The 19547-nt window shown below is 43.8% G+C and overlaps 1 protein-coding gene across 2 annotated transcripts in view; it reads right to left on the reverse strand.

Moving 5' to 3' along the window:
* Window positions 1–19547, reverse strand: part of PASD1 (PAS domain containing repressor 1) — a 101730-nt gene that overhangs the window by 80865 nt on the left and 1318 nt on the right. The window lies entirely within an intron of this gene.

Here is a 19547-nt window from a genome sequence, read left to right on the forward strand (position 1 = left end):
CAAGTCTGGGGTCAAGGCCATTACATTCTCCAAACATTCTCAAACCCTCCTGAAAATGGCTGATTTGCCCAGTTTCCAGCTAATCTTCCTAACTTGGAGCTTCATGGGAGATAATTAAATAGCCATAAGCAACAGGCATGAAGATAGCCTGCTGTGGGCTCTCAAGACTTTTCTAGTATTTAAAAGGTAATCACTCCCTGTTGTGACCAAAACTCACCAAAAAGCCTACTCTAGAATTCATTTGCCTCAATCACTTCCTATTTATAAGAACAACAAAAAAACCCCAAATGTATTTTGCTGCAATTAAGAAAATGTAGCTCATGCTCAAGCTTGGCTTTATTCACTTAATCCACCTGAGTAGTACCATCAAGCATCTGGGGAGCTGCAGAGAGATGAGCAGACCAAGAGCTGACAAGAATCTGAGGATTTGATCTGTGTCACAGCTCTCTTCAGTCTTTAAAAAAGAGCCGAACATTTTATGAAGGGTGTCCAAGAGGATGCTTGTGATCCTTCTGTGTAGAGTACATGTGCTTATCTTAATGGCATCTCTGTCCATCATCAGCTCAGACTGTTAAACACAAAAAGGGAAAAACACAAAAGCAGCCTGAGAAGTGTCTGTATGGATGGGTGGATAGCAAACCCAGAAAGGAAGAAAATTCAAATCTCTAGTTCACTCAAAGTAGAGATTCTCAATCTCCTCTCCTTTGGCACCTCCCAAAATCTGAAACAAAAGTATCCAGTGATGAATTCTCCCTGCAGATATATTCATTATATTCTGATGTAAATTCTGCAAATTGCCTCCCATGCCATAGACAGATACTCCAGGCATTAGCTGACTTGCATTTCAAACATCAAAGAGGAAATGGACATAGTGGGACCACTGACACCTCTGGACTCTGAGCAATGAGGTCTGACAGCATCATTCCTGTCTCCAGGAGTGTTGCTCAGCATCACCTCAGGTACCTGCAGGCAGGTTTGGGATTAGCCATGCTGTGGTGATGGAGGCAACAGGGCTCATGTCTCCCTGGGATATTAGGATCAAGCTCAACTTAGCTTCTTTAAAGAGTTTTACTACTCCACGAGCAGAGTCCTGGGGAGCAGATGGAGAGATGGAACAGGTCCAGTGAGTGGGTGCAGCACAAAGATAATTGAGGTGTTGAGCATAGAAGCAGCACAGATTTGGTGTGTCCACCATTGAGTTTAGCAAGCAAGGTTGGATCCAAGCTTGATTTCTGCAGAAGTTCCCAAATGAGTCCATGATTCCTCCTGGGAGTCTAAGGTAGGGCAGGGTTTCTTCACGTGAGAACAGCTCACATAGCTCCAGCAGCCACCACGCTCTGCTCACAAGCTAATCTTTCTCCCTGAATCTGGGAGCTCAGGCAGGTACACCAGGCCAGTGTTTACATAAAGAGATGACTCAAAGGAATTTGTTAGAAACTGCCCTCTACAAACTTAGGTTGTATTACCTATTGCCTTCCCTTTTTACAACAGGGGTCCTCCTTACTAACACAGAAGGAAAACACTCGCCAATTTTTGGAATATCACAATGTATTATAAATTCCTATGAAAGGGAGAAATCCCCAGCTCTAAAGCCGGGCTCTCACAAACCTAAAGATTCTGGGCCAAAATTTTAGATCCTGAGATGACAGAAAGGTAACATTTCAATAACTGTGGAGCTTACTGGAGCACAGAGACTGCTGATTTTAATCAGTGTGAACCACCACAAGCAGACCAACAGTGACACCCATCAGTCAGTGACCTGGCTCACAGGTTCTGCTTCCATTTCCTTCCCGCTAGATAAAGGCTGTGCTGATGGATATGCTGGTGGTTGACTGACAGAGGATGTAAACTCTGATGAAAGAATTCAAAGCTCTCAGAGATACTGAGAAAAGGGAAGTGGGAGATTCCTAGTCCTGCTGTTCTGGCATGCCATCGGGCAAATGTTCCTTAGGACCTCTATTTGGGAGTAGGTGCACCTTTGGAAACAGAGGAAAGAGGAGCAATGTCTTACCACACTACAATATTTCCAGCTGGAGGGAATCTCCCAGGACTGAGATCTCCACCATGGAAGACATTGTTCAAGAGTTGCTTGGAAGTGGCAGTCTTGGCTAAAACATTCCAAGCAATTGGGGTTCAGTTGTGTCCTCTCCTTCCCTGCTTTCCATTTCCCCCCAAAACTGGTGATGTTTCACAAGAGCCTGAAGGTGTGGGAGGTGGGACCTTCCTCTGGAGCTGGGTGAGGACTGTGGCAGCAGGCTGGCTCCTGGGTGCCTGTGGTCTGGGGAGGTCAGTGCCAGGCTCACCATCCTACAGGGAAGGGCAGCCATGAATCCTCCTTGGTGTTCCCAGTGGGGTGGAGGTGGTGGCAGAGGAACCAGCCAGTTTCACTGAGTCACACATGACTACCAAGGTGGGGCTGCCCAGCCTTTGAGAAGACCCAGTTCCCATAGCTTAGAGGCGACTGTTCAAGGCACAGCTGCAAGTCACAGACCTGGGTTCAGCTCGCAGAGAATTTGAATTCTGTGCTTGACCAGCCATTGATAACAATGGTCTTTGCTGCTATAAAACTCTCTCAAACACAAACATCTGCATAGGAACATTAGCATAGCCCTGTTTTGAGGACAGAAAAAGAAAATACCTCCTTCCCCACAGCACTTGTCACAGCGAATGGTAACTACGGAGCCTTTCACACTCACCGGCTGTTTTCAGATGGAAAAAAAAATAGATCTTAGCAGGTATAAATAAATGGGAAAGATATATATAATATAAAGGCTCACCATAAATTAATAGAACACAAACATGTCTGTGTCTGAATGAAAAAGCAGCAATAAGTAAAGGTTTTCTTCGTTCTCTCCCATTTTTCAAATAATTCTTGAAAATAAATATTTGCGGTATTTTTTCATGTGAGAAACAGAAAGAGAGGAAACCCATGCATCATACTTTATGAGCTATTATTTTTATATGCCTAAATAGCTGCTGTATTAAGAAGCCAAGAGCAAACAACTGTGTATTTAGTCCCCAAACAAACTCAGTATGAGTAGAGCCAGTGCTGGCTGCTCTCCCAAGGGTCTTGCTCTAACATACTTCAGCTTTGCTTTGGAAAACCATCTTTAGGCAAGGAAAACACCACAGCCCCATGTCTGCCTGGCTGCTTGCCTGCCTAGAGACAGCTGGCCATGGTGCTAAAGACAGCAGGGAAGGGATTGCAAAAGACATTTTCCTCCCTTCAAAAGCAAAAAGGAAAAGAGAGGAAAAAAATCCAGCAACCTAAAACCTGAAATGTTTAGGCACTGGTTGCTGAGCTGAGGCTCCTTTTGCACAGGTCACTGGACAGACATCAGATGGTAAGACCTTTTAATTGCTAATGGCCTGGTCTGGATTTCAACACATGACACAGAGATAAAGGACTCTATATCCTATTATCAGTCCCCTGAGCGACTGTTGCATCTTGTTAAGTGTAACTATAGATTCATAGGTCAGTATCCTGTGCATGGAGAGTATCATGAAACCATAGAACTTGGTTTGCATTGGAAGGGATCTTAAAGACCATCTAGTTCCAATCCCCTGCCATGGGCAGGGACACCTTCCACTAGACCAGGTTGCTGCAAGCCCCATCCAACCTGGCCTTGGACACTTGCAGGGATGGGGCAGCCACAGCCTCTCTGGGCAACCATCCATCAAGTCCATGTCTCTTCATTTCAGAGAGCATGTATCTTCCTTGACTGGAAGCAGAGTATTATTAGGGCACTTCTTTACTGTAATAATGGTTTGGAAGTTCCAAAGCAGAACCGTTATATATCAGGCTTTGATATTTTTACTTTCATGTTGCAGCTGTTGAAGTGGGCTGGAAAGCTATTTGTGCAGCAGGGATGAAGAGCAGACGCAGATTTCTGCTCTTTTCTGTCAATTTCCACCCCCCCAAAAAGGCTAGGTAAAAGAGCTCACATAGTGCTGTCGTCATTGTTTTCCAGAGAGAGAAATCAAGGCCAGGCACAGCTTCGGACTTTGCATAAGATCACATCCCAAAGCAGTGCAAGGGCAGAAGTGAGCATGTGTGCTGTGGCAGCACTCTCTAACCAGCAGACCATCACTTCCTTCACTAACCCTGCAATAGGATGGGGGAAGGCAGGATCAAGCTTCACAGTGCCTGCAAACTCACCAAGGACTTGGAGCACAAGAGAAAGCTGTGGATTTTCATACAGGTCAACTTCCAGGACAAGTTTGCACTAACACGATCTCCTAAGAAATGAGGCCAGCAAGGACAAACGGTGGCTATTTTGCATTTTAAATGCATGTCTCCTTAAAGCTTTAGAGCTTCTGCTTCTAAATAGACACCAGATTCTGCACCAGCATACATCAGCCCAGCCCTGCTGAAGGCAACAGAGCCATGTCTACTTTTATCAGCTAAGAATCTGATCCAGCCTTCTAAGAAAGAGGGGGCACACAGGGGGTGAGCTGTTCACCTCCTAGCTGCCTCTTGTAACACTGCTTCCCACACCAAACACTCGGCACCTCGCAGGACTGGGGTCTTTGGGGTGAGGCTTAACATATATTCTCTGGTAGTGGTTGAACTGATTGCCAGCAGAGAGGGAACTGTAAGTCAGCTGTGATAACCAGGGCCCTGCTGAGCTGTCGCCAGTGGGGAACCTTTGCGGCTCTGAGAGGTTGATAGTCTCATAAATAACAGGTCTTCTAAGGTGCTGCAGTTTGACTGCATTTCATTAAATGGTGAGAAAATGAGCTGATCCCTGCTTTGAAGTACGGACATTTGTGGATTTATTAGCTGCATTACTCACCTCGCCCTTCTCTGAGCAACACAGTTCTCCTCCAGTTGCAGAAAGTCAGATATTCTCAAGTTGTGGACAAGAAACATGAAGAGGTCAGCGCAAACCTCAGTGCTGAGGGTGGCCTTTGCAGGCTGCACGGATCATTTTCTGGGAGTGCTGCTGATGCGTTGTGATGAGATGCCATTTTAGCTCCGCAATGAGCATTAAGTGATGCTGTTCTTTCTCTGTCCTGCTGCATCTGGTCTGGCAGCAGAAAGCTCTCTCTGATTGAAGACAGAGATTTTCAGAGGTGCAATCTCTTTGAATGCTGCTTTTTTTTTTTTTTTTTTCTCTTTAATTTCTTTTAGATGAGTTTTTGGGAGCACTGAAAGCTTGATGAATCACTTGACTGAATGGCCCACATAGTTTCCTCTTAAGTCAGCTTTGGCAGTGAGCCACTGAGCGTATTTTGAGGCTTTGCTTTGAATAATATTTTTGTTGGTGAGATTATTCAAATATTTGAAGCCAGGCCACCCATCCCACTCTTTGCACTTCACCAGAGGGAGGAGGGCTGCAGTAAAAGGATCTAGAAATCTGGGCACAAAGGCACTGAGCAAGAGGAAAACTTGCCTCCAACCCAAAGGAATTTCCCCTTGGATATAAGATTTTATGTCCAGCTGCAAGGCTGGGCAGTCCAGCCGCATGCCACTGGTGTTAATGGCAGCCAGAAAGGCAGGTCCAGAAAGGGCTTGTGCCAGCCCTGTGGATAGGGCAGCCACTGCTCATATCTTCACACTCCAGTCGTGGGGTGAAGGAGCCCACGGCAGCAATGGGACAAGCAATCTGCTCTCAGGCTGCCATCACCCAGCACACGGAGACTGTGGGGTCTGATGCTTGGGGCAGGTACAAACCCATGTACAGTCTGAATCAGCTTCACCTCTACAGTCATAGAAACATACAGTCATAGCAGCATTTAGGATGCAGCTTTAGATCTTTAAGATCATTGAGTCCAATCGTCATCCTCCTGCCCCTGTGCTCCTGCTGGGAAGGAGGCTGTAATTCTTTGTCAGGTTTCCCACCCTCAGCCTGGCACTTTGCTCCCTTTCAGAGATTCAATGCTGTCAGCAGCTGCCCTCTGTCCTCATGCCCTGCAGCACAGTGTTGAGCTCTGGCTTTGGGGAGGCTTAAAAGGACAGAATGCCCACAGGGGGAGGAACTAGTCTTGGACAAAACAGTGCAAGCAGCTGGGGGTCATTTCAAATTGGTGATAGCCAGAATCAAAACACCATTACTCCAAAATTCGCTGTTCTGAGCTAGATTCAAATTCTGCAGACATCTCAAGGGATGTTCTTCAACACAACCCTGGATCTGGGAGTAAATTCTCCTAGTACTGAATTCTGTGTGAGCCCATGTCTCTTCACTCTCCAGTGAGTTTAGAAAGTTTTTTGGCTTCAAGTTAATAATTTAAAAAGGATGGCCTTTTTTTTTAGCCACTGGATCCTAATTAGCTTTACTTTTCATTTCAAAAAAGGAAGCCACCATACAGCAAGCATCTTGTGAACTGATAATCTTATGCAAGTATAGAAGGACAAGTTCAATCAAACCCATCTCGCTGGTTTGAAGCACTGCTCGCATTCATTTTAGACTCATTTCAGCGTGGCAGGTCACAGCAGTATAAACATCACGGGGAAAAAAAAAAAAGGCCGAGCTGGCAAACAGTCAGAACTTGCTGTTCCTGACCCAGTAACCTACTTTTTGAGCACCACGTAACATGAAAGCCACTCCTAGCTCAGACTGCGACGTCACCTCTTACTTAACTTTTTAGAGGGAAATAGTGGGTCCAGTTGGGAAGAGTTCGACCAGATATGGTTATCATTTACTTCATGCTGACCATAAAATCTGTTCAGGTTAGACAGGAGTACAGAGACTGGTTTCTAACATCAAGTCCTTGACAGCCACCATCTGAACCTGCATGTTCCACGCAGCAGAAGTTTGGACCCGAGAGTCCATCGTGCTGACACATGGAGCAACCTTGAATTTTGTCCACAGAACCAGTGCCACCATCAACATCACAGCCACAGGCAAAGAAACTGTCCAAGGGAACACTTCACGAGGGACACCTGTTTTACCTCTGCAGTGGTGCTTTAGCTGTTTTCAATCCAGCTCCCTCAGCCTGCCCTGATGTGGTGTTCAGAGAGCAGCCTTTAAAGACAGGGAAGACTTAAAGACATCTGTGACCAGCAAAAGCTGCTCTCCATGCCTGTTCTCCCCTCAACAGGGCAACAGCAACAGCCATCAACACCTAAAAGTCTGGTAAAACCAAAGAAGACTTCTGTGAGTGCCAGGGTTATCTCAGCACAGCCCTGACATTTCAGAGCTTAATGGAGCCCCTGTTCAGAAAATCATCTACAACTTCAAAGCATTTTGTTTGCCTAAAGCCATCAAGAGTTTTCCCATCAAAACACAAATGGAGATGGACTAGGGTAAAGTTTTCAGGCAGTTTTCTACTAGAAATTAAAGAAGTACAGAAACAGAAATTATACTTATCCGGTGCTCTTTGCAACTAAATCTACTGCAGTGAACATCCTTAGAAATCAGTGTTTAATACTTGCCATTAAGAAGCAAAAGTTAAACTCAGGCTTAACTTTTGAAAGGATTAATATTTTACTGCACATCAGGGAAAAGAAATAAGAGTAGTAAGATGGAGTGAGCGACATTAGAAAGTGAGCTTCTAAGAGAAATGATGGAAAATGACTCTGTACTGGAACATGCCCATTTTTGCAGGCAATTACTTCCACTGTATCTCTCAGCTGAAACACACACACACAAAATAGGAAGAGGTGGAAATGAAATTACTTTTGGTTGAACATTCCAGCTTACATCCAAAAAGAAGTGGTTGAAATAATCAGAACAAAATGTCTTATTCCACCTTCCAGCTGGCTCAAACTGACTAAGATTTTATTTCTTTTGACACTTGGACTTCTCCATTGCAGAGCAGGAGGGGACAGAGCACTGCAGTATCTTAATAATTCTAACTACATTTTCTTGCATCATCACAAAGAATTTTCCCACCATCTTTTTTCACCAGTAGTTTTAACGTAACCTAAGATTAAAAACATACGGAAGTATTTCACTTTGGCTGGCATAAGGACAACACAAAAGTAAATGTTCTAATAGACATAAAAAGTAATTTTTCTTTACTACAATGTCTAATTTAGATCTCTGAAATTGTAAAATTAAAATCTATTCTAATCCATACTTAGAAAAAATGCATCTCTAGCAAATTATAATATCTAACTGCTTATTACACAAAAATCTCAGAATGACTGTATTGTAAAAAAAATAAGTGCCTAATTATGAAATCCCAATGATAAAGACACCATTGTCATGAAAACAGCTGGGCTACCAGCCCCCCAGAATGCATGAAATTTCAATAGGGAGAGCAAAATCAGGAGGCGGATGAAAGAAGAGTTTTAAAGAAGTCCAGAGAAAAAACATCACCCACTGCAATTTCTCTGTCCAAGTACAGGGGATGGCTACAAACAAACCAACCAGCAACAACCTATTCACAGTGGCAGAGCAGCAAACAGGTACAGGGAGATGAGGGACAATTAGTAAACCGTGCCTATTCTTGCATAACCTTGGAAAAAATACACATCTACTCTACTCTACTCCTCTATAATGACAACCTGGAAAAATATTCGTTGTATCAGGGTGTTAGAAAACCATTTATCAATCTGATGCCTTAGAATAACAGAGTTGACAATACGAGCATAACAGCAATCAGTAGCATTTCTTTAGCATTTAATTCACACCAAACATCATTTAAATTATACTTGAAGAACAAAACTGGAAGAGGAATAGGAATGAAGGAGGAGGAAAGGTCAGCTACATGCAAAGAGAAGTACTGAGAAAGGTAAGAGAAGTTTGACTGTTCAAATGGCTGATCTTGAACAAGAAATCTGTTCCTTGTTGTTAAGCCTGTTGTAAATGTTATGTTAATAGAGAAGTTAGTGGCTATGCATGTTTTAGCTGCTTATAAAATGATGAAAACTCTTCTTGGAAAAAAAGAGAGTTACAAACACAATGTTATCTCAGATGTGAGATGCTACACCAAAAGGACCAGAGAAAGCATGAGAACATCTCCAGTGGACTGGGGGATGCAGTCTAGGGAGAACAGACTTTGCCTGTGAGCCAGGATATGATCGTGTGGGAGGGACCTCTCACAAAGTAGGGCTTTTCTCCTTCCCAGCTGATCCCAAGCCCTGAAGATGTGTACACCTATCCCTGACCCTGAACATGCAGGTGATTCCAGGGAAGCTAATGAGGACTCCTTGTTCAGATAGTGAAAAGTTCACAGGGCAGCATTCACAGGGCTGACAGCTCCAGTAAGGTGTGATTTCTTGTCTCTAACTAGAGCTCCCATCGCTGGCAGTGACTTTTCACCACGGATCAGCCTGTACCTTGGAATCCCCAATGGAAACTTCATGTGTCAACAATGTGCAAGGCCCCAGAACCAGACTTTGTGGGTGAGACATCAGAGGATAATGTATCCCTTATAGGATATGACACATTGGTTATGGGAGCGATTATAGTGCAGACGGCATCAAAAGCACAGTAGCCTTCTCACATGGTTGCCATCTGTGGTTCTCTGCTAAAGGTTATATCAGGACTCTATTGTAAAATGCTGCTGGCTGAGATTTATAATTCAGTGGACAGCCAAGTTGTCAGCCAAGGAGTCCTTCCAAATGAAAACAGCTCAGTTGTGGGTATTCTGCTCATGTTGGATATTTTTGATCACTGACATGATAAAATCCCCAAAGCAGCGTCAGCCTGTGCATCTGATATGTTTTCCATAAACAGCTCTGCACAACAGTCAAACTGATGGAGTTACTCATCTCCTTCGGTCTCGGGTCTGACTGTCTGTTTGCACGGTATTCAGATGAAACTCACTCCCTGTGCAAAGGCTCACCATGAATCTGTACAGCACTTAATTCTCCCCTAAGCCTGATATTTGGGCTTACAGGGGATTTAAGAAGTGTGTATGCTGCAGAATGGCCTGCATGATACCAGTGAATAGAGTTGCATGTGCTAGGAAAAGCTTTCGCATCTTCTTCCAGAGAAGCATTACTCTTCTGCCAGGTAAATAAAGATGTGCCTGCCATTTACTTTCCAACACATATTGCAAAGCTCATGTTAATTAAACTTCTAAAACACACAGCAGAATGAATCTTCATTGACGTAATGCCAACAAATTGTATACGAACTCTCCCCTGCTATTTACTTAGTAAATATTTGCTTGGAAAGAATAACTTGCGCTGCCCTAGACAAAGGACAAGCCAGTTAGGGTGCTGGAGCCAAGAGCATGCTTTCTGCTCTCCTGGGCTCCAGAGCTGAAACTCTAGGATGCCCTGGGTCAACTTACACAGGGTTCAAACATCAGGCAAACACACCAGGAAGGAGAGAGCCAGTATAAGGCAGAACATCAAAGACCTCAGGGTTTTCCCTAGGTTGTTTATAGGTTGTAGCATGGGGGTATGTCTGTGGTTGAAAGGCTGGTCCAAATACAAAACCATCTCCAGAGCTCAACCTAAATCACAACAAAAAAGCCTCCTTTTCTTTGCAGACACCAGCCCTTCAAAATACTCTGCAGCTCTCAAAATCCAAGCACTAGAAACCTAGGAATGATCAGTCTGTTACTTATTTACCTTTAGGTGAATTTCTAAAGTATTCCACATATGGATAGATTTCTAAAATCTAGTTTCCAAGCCCTAGTTACTCACAAAATAATGCACAAAAAATCCCAGTTGACCCTTGTTTGACATTTACATGATGCCCTTTAGATAACTCTAGTCTATTAAGGCACTTGCACTGTTAGACTATGCAGTGACTAAATACCCTTTTTAATGGCAAAGCTGCCTCTGATTTCAGCATACAGAGGTTCATCCCTAAAATCCCATGAAATGTCAATCTGCTAGTATCCTTCTCATTATTAATATACATATATTTATCTTTAAAGTAGATGGACTGATTGCACAAGTTGTCCAAAAGAGAAGTGACTTCTATTGGGGAACAGAGCATGAGGCACAAACACTCCCAAAATATGTGACTCATGCTGGCAGGCTATCACAGCTCTTTTCTGACTTGGAACCAACACAATCTGAGATCTTCTTTCTTGGTCTCAAACCATATTTTATTTCTTTCCAGTTCTCACTGACCAGCTACAATTCAGTTCAGACAAATTTCAAGAAAACTGCAGCTATACTAACAAAGCCTCTTAACTTTCTCATCGACTCCCTGCTGAAGCATGTGCAGAGATACATACCAGCAAAAAGAAAAAAAAAAAAAAAGGAAGATTGCTTTAAACTGAGATGTTATTCAGACTGTCATACCTGTCTTTCAAATACAGATCAGATAGCACTGCCATCCTGGACTTTCCAAGTAACAGTCACAGGGAATTGCTTTTAGTTGGTTTCTTGCCTTCTGTGATCCACAGGGAAAATGGACACATGTAATGATGCTTATCAAAACACTATACTCTATACCTACATCTGAAAGACAGAGGCATTACTATTGCTTCCTCTATATGAATAAGATAAATACGGCTTATAAGAAGGCATATTTACATAAGTTTTGGTGACTCATGCAACAGAGAAGCCTTAATGCACGTTTTTCTTCTCCTACACGCTGCCGTGTGCTCAGTGCTTTGTCTGGAACTATTCCACAGAAGAATCTCTTAATGGCCTTTTTTTCTCCCATACAAGAGCTGTTTCCAAACACCAGTGGTAGCTTCTGTTCCAACAGCACTGTCACCCAGTGCACTGTGACTGAGCCTTTTTTCAATGCAAATCCATTGCAACCCACCAAATTTCAGCACTGGTGAATGCAAAGTGGTGCTGCAATGAAAAAAGGAAATACAGTCCTGTATTTCCTACACAGCTGAAGGCAGTTCTTGCACCAACTATTACTTGATGTTATTAATTTAGCCCCTTATTCAGCAAGTGCTGTAGTGAAACTTGAGCTTATGCTGAGGTCCATCACTTTCAACAAAGTGCTGCTGCACTTTGCACAAGTTAAAAATTCAGTCACAGCTTTTCACAGCTTTTGTGTTTCAGTAGTTTTCCTTCAGCAGAGGCAAGGTTGTAAATGGTACCTGTGTTATTTCTAATATGGCTCAGTTTCCTTGGTTAGCACATTTAGGAAGGAGCCTTAACCACAGCACCCAGATTAAAAGGATCAAACCCACCCCAGCTCTCCTCCCCAAAACAACCGAACGAAAACACCCAAAATAAAATTAACAGCTTTAGCGTGCATTTATGGGTAGCTAGGGGATGTCAGACTGTGAGAACTGCTGCAGAATACCCTCTTGTAGAGCCCAAAGAGAACTTACAGTTAAGCAATCAAGACGAAGCGAAGCTGCAGAACTGTCCCCCACAACACACTGGCGGGAGCAGTGCCTACCTTCCCACTTTCCAGGAATAAATCCTGGCTTCTGTAAACACAGCCGTGCTTGTGAGAGCCAGCAGTAGCTTACATGCAATCAGAGTAAGTTCCCTTGTAATGATGATAAAGATCTAGACAGGGGAAATGTTATTTAAAACTAAATTCCTTGAAAAACCCCAACACCCATGGCCAGATTCACTTGAGATAAACAGTATTAAACTTCCAAAAAGTGGTTCAGGACATCCAAACTGAAATGCCTGAAAAGGGCCCAGTTCCCAAGAAATCTCTTGTTTGGAGTGCTCTCCAGCACTGTTTATGGTTCCCAGAAAGGCCTTCAAGGTGGATCTCCTGTCTGGTAGGTGGGCTAATTTGGGGAGCATTCTTAAGGCATAAATGCCTCATTGGATCTCTCCAGTAGCAATGCAACATAACCTCATAGGCCTCATACTAAAGAGTCATCTAAAGAGTATTCAAAACCTTAGACTGTCCATCATCTCCTAAGTAATTGCTAAAGCCATCGAAAAATCCCCACCCAGTTCTATGGAGGTGAAGACTGCGGAGAACTCACAAACAAAATGTATAACTCTACCAGAAAACACTTTCCTACCTTTAAAAAAGTTACATGTATTCATAGATACCATTTCAGTTAGAAACATCTTCATCTTTGGGAAACCAGAAGGTAATTTCAACATGTACTTCCTCCTGAAGATAAAAATAAGAGTGCTGTGATGGTAACAGAGTATTTTTCAACAGCCTCTATAATACAGCTGGTTAAAGCTATCAATGATGAAGTTTGATTTCCAGTAAGACACACAACAAACTCTCTGAAATTCAGTAGGGTGATAATGCAGGTCCAGTTTTGCTATGTTTAGTGGTCAGTAACCAAAACATATCCCAAGGTAAGCACCAGAGGAGCCAGGCATGTGCTTTCCCAGGGCTCTGCTCTGTGACCCTGTTTCCCTGATGCTATCACTGTATCCTCATTATAACACTTGAAGAAAGAACATAAACATCTTCTACATTAAAATGCTCTTGACTTTTATGAGCAACCTGATTCAGCAGCCCTCAGGGTGCACTTTCATGACCAACTCAAGCAAATCCTGCCCTTGAAAAGGCACTTCTGCCACTACCAACCTCCTTTGTGTGAAAAATCACGCTTGCATGGTTGAAGGATAATGCTTGGAGAGACATTTTAAAAAGATCAGCTTTCAACTACTTTGCCACTACTGTGCCAATGGAGCAGAGATTGAAAGGAGCAGAAAACAGAACTCCCTTCTTTGGTCTTAAACCAGTTATTTATGAATTGTTATTCTTGGCAGCAAAATCCATTGTCTATGACGGCCATCAATGAGTCTCATGTGCTCCCTGGCATCTGTAGGAAACGGAGGGACCTCAGCTCTGTATTTTGGAGGCATGTGATTGTTGTTGGCGTTGGTGGGCTGACTGCCAGGGATTCCACACTCAACCTACAGCCCTGCCACTAAATGATTTTAATAAGACATTTAATTTATCTCCCATCTCCATTTCCTGATAGCATTTAAAACCACTTTCTTGTCTTTTTTTCTTAGGCTTTAATTCTTGAAGTCGTATAGGCACATCTCTACCTTTGACTGTTGGGGATCTCCTTGTGGGGAGCCACAAAGCTTAAGGTCTCCTGAAGCTCATTCCAAGCATATTTTGTACAGCCCCATCACTTCAAAATGCATATTGTAATTTACAGCCTTCAAACTTTATGCACAATCTACAGTCCCAGCTTAAAATACAGGATCCCAATCTCGTGTGGAGCTTCTCATGCAATCCCAGGAAAGACCACAGTACCATCAAACACCCTCCACATGTGGAGCACTGAACAGGGGACACAACAATTTGAGGGTAATGAAGATATTTTTAAACACTATTAAATGCCACTGAAGATTAGTTGTTAAAAGCAGATATAAAGACCTGTGAAGAGGAAACTATTCACAGCCTTCAGCACTGAGTTTTATTGCCCCATAAAGTTCAGCCCTGTGCCCCATATGCTGCAGCATTATCTGAAGAAACTGTATCTACAATCTAATGTTTACATGTATAAATACTTCTGTAGCACAAAGGTTGCCAAAGATCAAGGAGCTGATTCAGCAACAGACTTAGTTTAATATTAAGCAGCACTTCCATCAACATGATTATTTATCTACTCAAACTCAAGGAAGTGCTACGCACTTTGGCCAAATTAGGCCAAAATGGGGGATCATTTCTGAAAAACATGTTGTGTCTTGTGATGCACGGGTGTAGTTTTACCTGTAAAAAGGGAGGGAGAAACCTGGGAAAAATACGGTATTTTCCTACCACAGAAGCATGAAGGGACAGTCACACCTAACACAGCAACAAGGAAGAATGACCTAGGGCTGAACGTCAGCGGGAGGTGGCGCAGGAAGGTGTCAGCAGAAGTTGGTGCCCACACCTTTCTTCCTCCCTCCCCAAACCCATCACACAGCCATCACAGAGCCCATAGGTTGCACTTGAACTGGTGCAGGTGAGGTCACAGTGGGGTCTCTAGGTCAGGAAATGGCATCTTGCTGCACTGGAAACAGAAAGAGATCACCAAGATCCTCTTTGTGTGCTACTTCCCCAGCTCCCACCTGTGAAAGCTTTGCTGAGAGTCCAGTTCTGCTGACTGGGTCTCACAGTGTTCCCCTTTTCTATATAAGGAAATCCTCAGATTTGGTAGCAATGCAGCACGGATTTGCAAAGAAATGTACAAAGATATGTTTTCTGACAAATTCAGTGTCACTTCTGTTCCTCAGCAGTCCTATTTTATCATTGCTCAGGGACGAGGGTCTAGAAGCCCTTTAGCAGACACACAGATGGACTTTATTCAGCAAAGCTGATGCCTGTTCTGCTTCTTAGCTTTCTTTGTGCCTCTGAGACAACAGTTTCCAAGGGACAACTCTATTCTTGAGAAAAGCAGACTCCACATTTCACTTTGGGTAGAGCCCTAAGGTGGATTAGATTGTCATTCTGCCCACCTCCACTGCATGCTGTAAGCAGCTTACTTGCAATATGACAGATTTAGCAAAAGTGACAGTTGCTTGCTGTCCAATATCATTAGCTAGCCCTGCCACAAGAGTTCAGACATGGTGCTCCATCTCCCTATAAAATCAGCTTATTAATAAACATACAGCCTGGCACAGTATTTTCTGAAGCAGTGCTTTGAGCAGGGGGCTGCCCAATCCACCCAAAGACTCAAAATCAAATTCTAGCCAAGATGAGGTCAGAACAGAAAATAGGTTCAATGGACTGGCATGTCAGAGGGACTGGGATAGCTAAGCATCTATGCTTACCTTGGTTACTCATCATTCATTACCTTGATTACTATGGTCCTTGAGTCTGTGAAGGGAATGGCAATCTAATAAAAAGGCTACCAGAGTCAATGAAAACAATGCAATTTATTGGTCTGCCTTAGGCTTAGCTGCCCAAGGTATCAGACAACATCAGCACTTCTTTTCCCAGCTGACAGGGCTCAGCACCTTTCCCAAGGTAGCAGTTAAGAGCTGGACTACTCTTTCAGGTAGGCAGAGAAGGATACATGCAGAGGAAGACCTCTGCTTCCTATGTATAGGTGTTTGTGTTACAATATTACAATGTTCAAAGTTTGGTATTAATAAAGTATCTGTTAATTCCTGCAACAAAATACTTCAACTAGGAAGAAAATTGTCTGAGTCAATCAGATTCTGGCAAACAATACCATTCATAGCAAAGTCTACCTTTTATTCTAAAAAGTTCAAGTCAAAGAACAGAACCAGTTTCACTGCTGATGATGTAAAGGTTTAAATAGAACCCCAGGTTGTAGGGGGACCCTTTAGGATGCTCCTAGTGCTGTTCAGGCTCTCTGCTCCAACTAGTTCTGTGGCTGTACCCCAGGCACACACACAGCAGCCTGTGGAAGACAACCTCCTCTTGGCTTGTAAGTGAGGGGGGTTTGATGTGCCAGGCACCATCCGAAAAGCAAAATGAGGAGTGTGGGGAGGAGCAGGGGAGCGGTGGTGCTGCTCCTGTTCCTGGACCATTTAGCCAGGGAATAGCTCTGTGGAGATCCCATGGCCCCTGCCCCAGGGCAGTCTCCTGCCCAGCCCCATGGAGGTCCAGTCCTGCCCCCTGGCTGCCTCTCATCAGCTCTTGCTGGCCCCGGTAGCTGCCCTGTACCACACCACAGAGCCCTGTTCTACGGATGTTAACAAAATGGGGGAAAAAAAGTAAAATATGTGTACAATTTAAAGGCCAAAATCATGCCAGGGTAGACAGACAGCAACATGAACACACCCACGAGCCCACTCAGCTCAGAGTCTCTGTTACATGAAGTGCTTCTACACTGCTTGGTCCAAGAATTTCTCTAGGACTTTTCTTTACCTACTCTTGTAGCAATGAACGCACACAAACATTTACAGTTCTCAAGTTTCATTCACAATTCCAAAGTTTCTTCACTGGGCTTGTCTCTGCCTGATGTTGAAGAGGAAGCAAAGGAAACTACCTTTGGTAGGATGGCTGTCAAATAACAGATGCAGAGATGCTGTGCATCAGCCCAGTGCTGTAACACAGTGCCATGCCTCTGCTCTCTCAGAGGCAGCACTGTTCTTGCAGCTGCACCAGAGAGAGATGCTCAGTGGCATTAAGTTATTGCCATGGGGATTTTCCTAGAATGGGTGCCAATGTCAGGAAGTCAGTGCAGTCCTAATGACCCTTGTCTACATCAAAATAACTCTCCTTCAAGAAGTAAGTTACTCCTTGGGCAAAGCGCTGCTCTTGCTGAGGCATCTGGCTGGTAGAAGCTTTAACCAGGCTAAATTTCCACTATAGGAAAGACTCAGGAGAGTTGCTGACACAGTCATATCCAGGCAAGTTAGCGACAAACAACACGAGCTACATCAGCCTGCTCAGAGAACCGTTCATAGAGGGGAACAACTACCCAGTGTCAGAGTTCAGATAAACTTGGAGAAGCTTCGTCAATAGGAGACGTGCAGTTGGACTGCAAATCCCATCTCTGCACCACGCTTTAATGACATTTTAAATTTTTTATTACCATTTCATAATGGTAATTAAACACAGGCAAGCACACACATAGAAGTCTGCTTGATATATAGGGCAAGGCTCACCATGTGCAAGTGGCAACTGGGACCCTGTGGGCTCAGCTATGGGGCTTCAGAAGTTACAAAGCCACCAGCACCCCAGTGATCATGTATGAAAAACTAGGCAGCTGCGTGATATTTCTCTACCTATTGTCACTTATGGCCTTCTACTTAGCCTCAATGATGTACCCAGTGCTCAGGGGCTTGCAGCATTGGATGGTCTAACTCCATTGCTGTCTTTGCTGTTCTGGGGGTACCGTTGTGTTGCTGATGCACACAAGATTAACTCTCTCCCTCCTGGAAAGGAAAAGTAGAGGTTTCTGGCCATCCTCCTCCCCAGCAAGACAGAAATTAGCTCAAGGAGACAGTGGAACATAGTTTTTGAGGTGTGATTGACTTTTGGCTTCTATGTTTAAGTTCCCAGCAAGGCTGCCTAACACTTCCAATTATTAGAATGATTTTTATGACTATGTGCATTTAGCAGTCTTTATCTCCTGGCCAGTCCTCTGCTGCTTCTATTCCATTACACCCTATCCCAGAAGTAGGGAGCCTGGTAGACTGAAGCTGAGCTTTCCAGCCCTGATGTGACTGAAGTTGTTGTGGTTCAGTTTTAAGCCAAGGATCAAACTGGCTGATTAGCTTCCAACCACCTGAAGCCAGCTCACATGGAAACAACTAAAGTGGATGAAACAGAGGCAGCATAACCCCAAGTATCTCTTTTCCTCTTGCCAAAGCATAGCACCACTTGGAACCTCAATATAGTCTACTGCTTCTGGTTTCTACATCTGGCATGAATGATGGGCAATGTAGCACAAGTGAGGGAGGGACAGGATGGTCAGGAGAGTGCAGTATGACACCATGCTTTGGGTCCTGAGAGTCCTGTTGAGGAACAGGTCTAACAGACACCAGTTTTCAGCTGCATTGCTATCCCAGACCAAAAAAAACATGTGTTTTGTTTTGGATTAAAAATTTTTTTAAAAAAATCAAACCAAGCCAAAAACCTCCACCTCTTCTTACACTCATCTCCTCACACAAGGGCCACAAAATCAGCCACGGATCAGTCAGATCTACAGGACTACCAGCCCCAAGCATGCCTAGAGAAAGAGAACAAAGATGAAATAGGATGTGGGCCCCAGCAAGCTGCTATTCCAGCTGAATATTGCAAGGAACAAATGCAAAAGCCAAAGTGACAGGAATTGTGGCATCAAGTAAGTACCTTTTAGATTATAACAAAAAAAGAGTCTAAAAATTGAGTACAAGAGCTCAGTCCCAGGGGAATGCGAGCCCGTATCTCATACTAAGTGATTTTTCTGTTGCACAGTTCATTTTAGGACAACGCTCACCCTCACAATGCCAGTCCCACGGCCTGAGGCTGCTCTGGATTCAGGCACCTGACTGTTAAGGAACAAACATTTCTGTTTGTGAATAATTCAGATCCCTCGCTTATTTAGGTCCATTTAGTCTGTTTCTTACTGTTTGAATCTTTTGAGCTTACAGCTAATTGGGCTGTGGATGCACAGCCCCACTCCACAGCCCTTCTGTCTCTGTAAGGGAGCCACCAGTTTCCCCAGTAACTCCTCCATACTTTAAGCACATACTGCACTTGCAGTGCAAACATAACCCCAAAAGCTCAGGCATTCTCTTTGTTCATCTTGCTGCAAACCAAGATTGCTTTCTGCTCTGAGAGGCATGTTTGACAGTAGCACCATGAGAGTGCTACGCACACGAGTAGCTCTTCCATGACAGTGGCAAGCACATCCAGATCTATAGTTCAGTCTTAAATCAAAACAGACATGGATTTCCAGCACCCATGGACACAGTCATCCAGCACGCACTCAGCAGTCAACACGAACAAACAAATGTAGCATTTGCTCAGACAAACAAATGTAGCAGCTGAGCTGCAAACAGGCACAGCTCTGCAAGTGCAAGAAACAACAGCAAGTGCAAAAAACATCAGCAAAGCCCCAACAAGTTACATTCTGAGTAGTGCCAGCATCTTGGACTGTTTCACTGCCTGAGCACAGCCTTCTCTCACAAAGTGTTATTACCAATATTAATGGAAAGCCATTGTGGCTTAAGCACAGCTTATTCTTAATTGTGTTTCAGATATGTTAGAGGAAGGACAGCACAAACAAGTTACAGAGCTGTTTCACAAAGCAGCAATACCCTAAAACGATCTGTTTCAGGCAAGGTGATAACTGTGCAGAGTGGCCGTGTTTGATTGAGGTACTGTCGC

The sequence above is a fragment of the Chiroxiphia lanceolata genome, chromosome 14, assembly GCF_009829145.1.
Source record: "Chiroxiphia lanceolata isolate bChiLan1 chromosome 14, bChiLan1.pri, whole genome shotgun sequence".
Taxonomy (NCBI): Eukaryota; Metazoa; Chordata; class Aves; order Passeriformes; family Pipridae; genus Chiroxiphia; species Chiroxiphia lanceolata.